Source organism: Phoenix dactylifera, chromosome 1, assembly GCF_051530095.1.
Source record: "Phoenix dactylifera cultivar Ajwa chromosome 1, Ajwa_hap1_PhDact_Kaust_v1.1, whole genome shotgun sequence".
NCBI classification, from domain to species: Eukaryota; Viridiplantae; Streptophyta; class Magnoliopsida; order Arecales; family Arecaceae; genus Phoenix; species Phoenix dactylifera.
Genome location: NC_143190.1, coordinates 18,961,285 through 18,970,156, shown reverse-complemented (window position 1 = coordinate 18,970,156; position 8,872 = coordinate 18,961,285). Strand labels below are relative to the sequence as shown.

The 8,872-nt window shown below is 53.1% G+C and overlaps 1 long non-coding RNA gene across 1 annotated transcript; it reads right to left on the bottom strand.

Annotated features, from left to right (window-relative positions):
- Positions 1–3,528: 3,528 nt before the first annotated feature.
- LOC149768531 (uncharacterized) lies at positions 3,529–7,880 on the bottom strand. Its single transcript, XR_016407162.1, has 2 exons — positions 7,381–7,880; positions 3,529–4,701 (listed from the first exon to the last, which is right to left on the bottom strand). It is a non-coding gene; the product is annotated as an uncharacterized LOC149768531 (long non-coding RNA).
- Between the last annotated feature and the right edge of the window lie 992 nt (positions 7,881–8,872).

Here is an 8,872-nt window from a genome sequence, read left to right as displayed (position 1 = left end):
TTCTATTGTAAGAAGCAGGGGCATTGGAAGAGGAATTGTCCTCAGTACCTTACCTCACTTGACCTGAACAGGCCAAGCAAGAGAAAAGGGCAATCAGTTGCTGATCAAGGTATTTATATGATAACACCTTATAATTTCTCTATATGTGATAATTCGGCCTGGATATTAGATACTGGAAGTCCGTTTAATATATGCAATTCGTTACAAGGACTTCAGGTCAATGAGAGATTTGAAAACAGCGAGAGATTCCTGAATGTTGGAGATGGAAGATCTGTTCCAGTTCTAACTTTAGGAAATCTCAAACTTGTTTTCAATTCTCATGTAGTTGTCTTGAGTGATTGTCACTATTGTCCTACATTTTTATTAAATATAATTTCTGTAGACCTTTTGGCCATGAACGGTTATGAAATTTCAAAAAAGAAATGTTCTTGTGATATCATTATGAATGGTGTTACTGTAATGAATGGACGATTGAGCAATGGCATCTACTTGTTATCACAACCTATTAATGTAATGTACACGTCAAGTAAGCGTCCTAGAATAGATAATGTCACGGATGTCTACCTTTGGCATCATAGGCTAGGTCATATTAACAAGAAAGGATGAACATGTTAAGTAAAGAGGAAATCCTCAATGTTAATGATTGTGAATTATTGATAATCTGTGAATCATGTCTTCTTGGTAAAATGACCAAATCACCTTTTATCGAAAAAGGTGAACGAGCCAGTGACTTATTGACCCTTGTACATTCTGATGTATGTGGGCTAATGAGCACAAATGCTAGAGATGGGTATTCATATTTCATTACGTTTACAGACGACCTTTCTAGGTATGGTTATGTCTATTTAATGAGACATAAATCTGAATCATTTGAAATGTTCAAATTATATCATAATGAAGTAGAAAAACAAACTGGAAAGAGTATTAAAACTATTCGATCAGATCGAGGAGGTGAATACCTCACCAGTGAGTTTTTGACATATCTAGGAGAAAATGGGATTCTCTCTCAATGGACTCCTCCTGGTACACCATAGTATAACGGTGTATCAGAAAGGAGAAATCGAACTCTGTTAGACATGGTTCGATCCATGGTGGGGTTTGCTGATTTGCTCATATCCTTTTGGGGATATGCTCTTGAGTCAGCCTGCTACATTCTAAATAAGGTTCCAAGTAAGTCTATAAATAAAACACCATATGAGATGTGGACTGGACGTAAGCCGATGCTCTCTCACCTTAGGGTTTGGGGGTGTCCAGCATACGTCAAACGTTTGAAGACAGACAAACTTGAACCCAAGTCTGATAGATGTTTCTTTGTTGGTTATCCTAAAGAAACTAAAGGATATTACTTCTACTTTGCTGAAGAACAAAAGTTGTTCGTAAGCAATAAAGCTGTTTTCTTAGAGAAAGAATTCCTTAGTGAAGGAACTAAAAGCTCTAATGTTGAGCTTAGGGAAGTTCAACATGTAGAAGATCCGACACCATCTACTGAACTAGTTAAGTCGGATTTGATTAGATCAGATCCAGAACCCATATTAGATGCACCATTAAGGCGATCGGGTAGAGTACCACGTCAGCCGGACAGATTCTACGGTTTCTTGGTCCGGGACGGGAATCCTATCGAACTTGATGAAAACGATGAGGATCCGATCACATATATGGATGCAATGCAGAGGTATGACTCTGATAAATGGCTTGGAGCCATGCAATCCGAAATGGAATCCATGAAGGTCAATGATGTATGGACATTAGTTGACCTACCCGAAGGGATTAAACCCATAGGGTGTAAGTGGATATTCAAAAGAAAACGGGGTGCAGACGGAAAGGTAGAGACCTATAAAGCCCGTCTGGTTGCCAAGGAATATCGTCAACGTTATGGTATTGACTATGATGAGACATTTTCTCCTGTGGTAATGCTCAAGTCCATTCGGATTGTGCTTGCGATAGCAGCACATTTAGACTATGAAATCTGGCAAATGGATGTAAAGACCGCATTTCTAAATGGAGATTTAGAAGAGGAGGTATATATGATACAACCTGAAGGTTTTACATCTACAGATGAGTCTAAGGTGTGCAAGCTACAAAGGTCCATTTATGGATTAAAGCAAGCTTCACGGAGTTGGAATATACGTTTTGATAAGGTGATCAAATTATATGGCTTCATTAAGAATGAAGAGGAACCTTGCATTTATAAATGGGCAAATGGTTCAGTTATTATATTTCTTATTTTGTATGTGGATGACATTCTTTTAATCGGAAATGACATTCCTGCATTACAAGAAAAAAAGGTTTGGCTATCATCTCAATTTGCCATGAAGGATTTGGGAGAAGCATCTTACATCCTAGGGATGAAGATCTATAGAGATAGATCTAGAAGATTGCTTGGATTATCCCAATCCACATACATTGATACTATACTGAAGAGGTTCAGTATGATTAATTCCAAGAAAGGCTATCTTCCAATGGGCCATGGAATTAACCTCTCTAAAAGGGATTGTCCGACAACCTCTCAAGGAAGAGAGAGTATGGATAGAATTCCATATGCTTCGGCAGTGGGATCTATAATGTATGCCATGACATGTACTAGACCAGACGTGGCATACTCACTAGGAGTAGTGAGTAGATACCAGTCTGATCTAGGTAGCAACCACTGGAAGGTTGTAAAAACCATCCTTAAGTATTTGAGAAATACTAAAGATCAGTGGCTTGTCTACGGTGATTCTGACTTAAAACTTGAGGGATATACCGATTCAAGTTTTCAATCAGATCAAGATGATAGCAAGAGCGTGTCGGGATATATCTTCACTCTTAAGGGTGGGGCCATCTGCTGGAAGAGTTCCAAGCAGCATACAGTGGCAGATTCTACATGTAAAGCAGAATACATCGCAGCATCTGATGCAGCCAAGGAAGCCGAGCTGGGAGTGGCACCTTCCATTGATGGTCCAGTTCCTATATTTTGTGATAACACTGGAGCCATAGCTCAGGCAAAGGAACCTAAAGCACATCAGCGGACCAAGCATATTCTGCGACACTATCACCTGGTTCGAGAAATTATAGAATGAGGTGATATTGATCTTCAGAAGATTGACACAAAAGATAATCTGGCTGACCCATTTACCAAAGTCCTCGGCATCAAAGAGTTCAACGAACACAAGTCGAAGATGGGTATTAGATACTGTGCCGATTGGCTTTAGGCTAAGTGGGAGTTGTTGGAAATTGTATCCTAAATGTCAATCGTCAGTGTTGCTGGTGGTCCAAACCGAGAACGATTGGCACAGCGGTGTGAACGGAATTCCGTCTGAGTTGCCTTGGTTGGTGTTGATTGTGCTCCACCTTCCACTGGGAAACCTGCAAGCAAGCCTCGCACCACCACTGGGGTAGTGGGGGCCCTCCGACGATCAAGTCAGAGGAGATTGGAGGAGAAGGAGAGATAGTAGTAGCAAGTAGGAGAATGCTCTGGAAGTTCTTGCTTACCTCCCCCCTTCTCCCCCCAGCCGCATATATACCAGGCTGGGGGGTCCTTCTGGGGGGTTGATCATCGTGTGGCACGATGGAGTTGCCACTGACATGGCCGTTACTGGGCGTCGTGGGGTAGCGCTGGGTACGGCCATGACAGGGCGTAGTGGAGCTCCGCTTTGTACGGCTGTTACAGGAGATCGTGGAGCAGCGCCGGATACGACCGTTGTAGGGAGTAGTGGAGCAGAGGGTCGCGGCGTGCTTCAGGGGAACAGCCTGTCGTTGTCGAGAGATTGCCGACTCGGGGTCGGATTGCTGGATCCAGGGGGCAGCCGACTCGGGGTCGGGCTGCGGAGCCGAAGATATCCGACTCGGAGTCGGGTTACTGGATCAAGGGGCAGCCGACTCGGGGTCGGGCTGCGAGGCCGAAGATATCCGACTCGGGGTCGGGTTACTGGATCAAGGGGCAGCCGACTCGGGGTCGGGCTGCGAGGCCGAAGATATCCGACTCGGGGTCGGGTTACTGGATCAAGGGGCAGCTGTAATCTTCTAGGGCGCGCGTGCCGGTCACGTGGGGCATGGTGGCTGAGTTCCCCCATAACAGTAGCCCCCCACTTCCGAGCCTGGAGCCAGAAGGGGAACGGGTGAAGGAAGTGATGCTTCGAGATTGTCGCCATCCCTCGGAGAGGCGCGCGCGCTTCGAGCTCCCCACCTTCTTTATGGCGTATGGCGGTTGTTGCTGACCTGGCAGTCTGAGGATTTCGGCGGACATCCTTCCTTAATGGCGTCGATTCGCTTTTGGGGCGCGAGCGACCCTTCGGCAGCCAGGCGTCCTCTGGCGTCACCGAGGCGTCACCCACCTTTCCGCCTATTTAACCGGGGGTCCTCCTCCGTCCGCCTTTCTCTTTACAGACATCTTCGAGTTTCTCCTTTGCGCTGCCGTCATCGCCGTCGGACTGTTCGCTTGCTCCTCCTTTGACGCTCTCGGAGCCGTTCTTCCTTCTCTTCCGGTGAGTTGCTCCATTCTTTAATTTAGGGCTCTCCATACTCTCCTTTTGTATTAGTGTACTCCAGTCGTTCCGGTCTTTTCCCCCTTCTCGACCCTGTCTTGACCGTAGATTCACTGGCCATTAGGGATGGGCGAAGTGAGAGCAGACCGCATTAAGTCGGAGTTGGCCGCCGAAGACCTAGATAGGTTCGTGGCTCGATACCACCTTCCCGAGGCCTGCAATGTTACGCTCCCGGGGCCTGAGGAGAGGATGTCCCACCCTCCTCCAGGGAAGGTTGCCATCAATGAGGGCATTCTTCAGGCCGGGTTCCGCTTTTCCCCCTCGGACTTAGTCGTTCAGGTGCTTCGGGGTTTAAGAGTGGCGCCGACGCAGCTGGTGCCGAACTCATGGCGCGCCCTGACAGCCTTTCAGGTTCTCTGCCGCATGCACGAGGTTCCCGCCACCCTGAATGTCTTTTGGGAATGCTACGGCCTGAGTGGCCACCCCCAGGATAAAGGGTGGTGGTGCTTTGCGGCGCGGCGAGGGTGCGGCCTCGTCAAGGAGGCTCCCACCTCCATTCACGGCTGGAAGGAGCGCTTCTTTTTCGTTGACGCAGATCCCTCTTGGGGAATCGGGGCAACCTGGGAGACGCCGATGAAGTCCCCGATTGGCCTATCGAGGTTGTCGAGGGAGGAATCCGACGGCGTCGCCGTCTTGAAGGAGTTGGTTGCCGAGGGTCAGCTCCCCCCGGTGTCTCGCCTTATTTCCGAGGATACCTTGGTGAACGTCGGTCTGAGCTCGGTCCCCACTGACCGTGAGCCCGCCACCATTTCTTTTTTAGCTCTTTTCTTCTCTTTCGTTTCGTTCTTTCCTTCAGTTTCTCAACCTCCGACCACCTCGTCCTTTTTGCAGAGATCGACGACGTCATGCGGTCGGACAAGGCAACGGCTGTTGGTAGGACGTCCCTACTGGAAGCAGTCCGGAGGAAGAAACGAGCTCCTCCGAGCGGGGCTCCACCGGCGAAGAAGTCCCGCCGGCAGGCGACTCCGACGCCGACAGACGGGTCCGGACCCACCAATCAGGGGGACGCCGCGGGCGCGGACCGGGAGTTGACGCTGTATCAGCCCTCCGATGCCGAGACTACCGTTTCTCCGGAGGCATCACCCGGGCGCGCCCAAGATGGACGGGTCGGACGTGATCGGTCTCCAGTCCAGCCTTCGACTCGGTCGGCTCCGGATGATACGAGGAGGGACGCGCCGAGGCCCCGGCCGAGCGGGACCCTGTCAATTCCAGGGGCGGTCCCCGCCCCGAGCGTGGTCAGCATGACTCTTCCCCAAGCGGTGGGTAAGGGTAAGGCTGCGGAACCACCGTCCGACTCCGGGGAGAAGTCGGGGTCGGCCTTCACTTTCGCCGGCGCCCGAAACCTCATCGAGACGGTACTGCTGGAGAAGGACCGCAGGCAGGTCCGGGAGATGAGGGTCCCTGACGTTGGGGCTGCCAGCTGCGTCTGTCTCATGTCGGTGAGTGTTCTTTCGGTCGCTTTCATCATTTATAGGCTCTGTTGATCCCCGCCTGACGCCCTCGTTTTTCCTATCTCTTAGCTCGCCCAGTACATGATCCGCCTGGGGGAGTGCTACGAGGAACAGGCGAGGCTTCTGGCGAGGGCCGAGAGCCAACTGAAGGCAATAGAAGAGGGAGGTCAGGCTGCGGCGGGGAGGACGACCAGGGACCTCGAGACGAGGCTCCAGGTGGCCGAAGAGCGGGCACTCGGCTTCGCCACCCTCGAGAAGCAACTGTTGGAGGCTCGGGAGCAACTCAAGGTTGCCTCAGGTCTCGAGGGCGAGATCAAGAAGGCAGAGGAGCGGGCCGAGAAGCAGTCCCGGAAGGCTGCCGACTACCGGGAGAGGTGGGAGAAGGCCCAGCGGTCAGCCGACAATGCCCGCAACCGGACCCGGTCTCTTGAAGCCAAGCTGGGCGAATTGGAGTCGGCTATGGAGAAGTCCCGCGCGAGCGACCAGGAGCTTCATTCGCGCCTGGAGGAGGCTGAGGCTGCTCGCATCGCTGCCGAGGCGAAGCACAAGGAGGCCCAGGCTGATCTGCTGAGGGTCTCCTCCGAGGCGGATGACCGGAGTGTGGCGAAGGTCTTGGAGGCAAAAGCTCAGATTATGGAGCGAGCAGAGGCGGCGCTGGCCGAGAAGAGTGCGGAGATCGGGCGTCAGGCGGTACAGGCTTATCGTCAGTCCGCCGAGTTCACCCGTGACATGTCGGGGGCGGTACAGGCCTATCGTCAGTCTGACGAGTTCGTCCGTGACATGTCGGACGCGGGGTCCGACTCCTTTGTCTTAGGCTTCGAGGAAGGCCTGGCAAGGGTGTCGGCTAAGTACCCCGAAATTGACCTGAGTGGGATCTCCCTTCTCGACTCCCCTCCGGCGCCATTGCCTGCTGATTCTCCAACCGTCTCTCTACCCCTTGCAGACGTGCCGGGCGTTCCCGACCCGGGGGTTCCTCCAAGCTGACCCTCTGTACTTTTCTTTGTGTGTTGGCGTTTTGCCAAGTTGTATGAGTCTCGGCCCTGAAACAATGAAAGTTAATGCAAATAGAGTTTCTTCATTTCACTTTCGTCCTTCTTTTTAACTCTTGGTAGCGTCTCGCTGACTCCCGACTCTTGAAATTTTTCTGGCGCTAGGCCGGGTATCTGAGGGTTAGGCCTCAGGAAATTCTTCCGGCACTAAGCCAGGCATCCGAGGATTAGGCCTCAGGAAATCCTTCCGGCGCTAAGCCAGGCATCCGAGGGTTAGGCCTCAGGAAATTCTTCCGGCGCTAAGCCAGGCATCCGAGGGTTAGGCCTCAGGAAATTCTTCCGGCGCTAAGCCAGGCATCCGAGGGTTAGGCCTCAGGAAATTCTTCCGGCGCTAAGCCAGGCATCCGAGGGTTAGACCTCAGGAAATTCTTCCGGCGCTAAGCCAGGCATCCGAGGGTTAGGCCTCAGAAAATTCTTCCGGCACTAAGCCAGGCATCCGAGGGTTAGGCCTCAGGAAATTCTTCCGGCACTAAGCCAGGCATCCGAGGGTTAGGCCTCAGGAAATCCTTCCGGCGCTAAGCCAGGCATCCGAGGGTTAGGCCTCAGGAAATTCTTCCGGCGCTAAGCCAGGCATCCGAGGGTTAGGCCTCAGGAAACTCTTCCGGCGCTAAGCCAGGCATCCGAGGGTTAGGCCTCAGAAAATTCTTCCGGCGCTAAGCCAGGCATCCGAGGGTTAGGCCTCAGGAAATTCTTCCGGCGCTAAGCCAGGCATCCGAGGGTTAGGCCTCAGGAAATTCCGCTCGTTGGTCGGCCAAGGCTGGCGCAAGCCGAGGCGACCGGTCGGGGCTTCAGGCTAGTCTGCTCCCGGGATGATCATCGGGTGAGCCTGGCATCCGAGGGCCGAGCCTCGGGAGATTCCGCTCGTTGGTCGGCCAAGGCAGGCGCAAGCCGAGGCGACCGGTCGGGGCTTCAGGCTAGTCTGCTCCCGGGATGATCATCGGGTTAGCCTGGCATCCGAGGGCCGAGCCTCGGGAGATTCCGCTCGTTGGTCGGCCAAGGCTAGCGCAAGCCGAGGCGACCGATCGGGGCTTCAGGCTAGTCTGCTCCCGGGATGATCATCGGGTTAGCCTGGCATCCGAGGGCCGAGCCTCGGGAGATTCCGCTCGTTGGTCGGCCAAGGCTGGCGCAAGCCGAGGCGACCGGTCGGGGCTTCAGGCTAGTCTGCTCCCGGGATGATCATCGGGTTAGCCTGGCATCCGAGGGCCGAGCCTCGGGAGATTCCGCTCGTTGGTCGGCCAAGGCGGGCGCAAGCCGAGGCGACCGGTCGGGGCTTCAGGCTAGTCTGCTCCCGGGATGATCATCGGGTTAGCCTGGCATCCGAGGGCCGAGCCTCGGGAGATTTCGCTCGTTGGTCGGCCAAGGCTGGCGCAAGCCGAGGCGACCGGTCGGGGCTTCAGGCTAGTCTGCTCCCGGGATGATCATCGGGTTAGCCTGGCATCCGAGGGCCGAGCCTTGGGAAATTCCGCTCGCTGGTCGTGCGCCTGTCGCTTGCCGCCCGACGGGATCTCTTCGTGGCCAGCTGCGACCGTGTTTCTCCTCCTCTTCAAGCGTCGCCTGGGGAACACCTGATGGGCATTAAATGCTAATTAAGGGGTTACTTGGGAAATCGGATCGCCAGTTGCTGCTTGCGAGGAGTGTCAGTTAAGCGGCCGTGATACGCGCGTTCTTCGAGGCGGACGCGGCCTGGGGCGCGAGCGGAGATACGTGGACCTAAGGGTACAGGCCACCCGGAGTGTCCTGCACAAAGAATGCGATTAAGGAGAATGACGCTTAGGAAATCGCGGGAGGATATGCCTCGAGAGCCGGATCAGCTCCGGATTCAATGCGCCCGCATTTATTGGAGCCACCC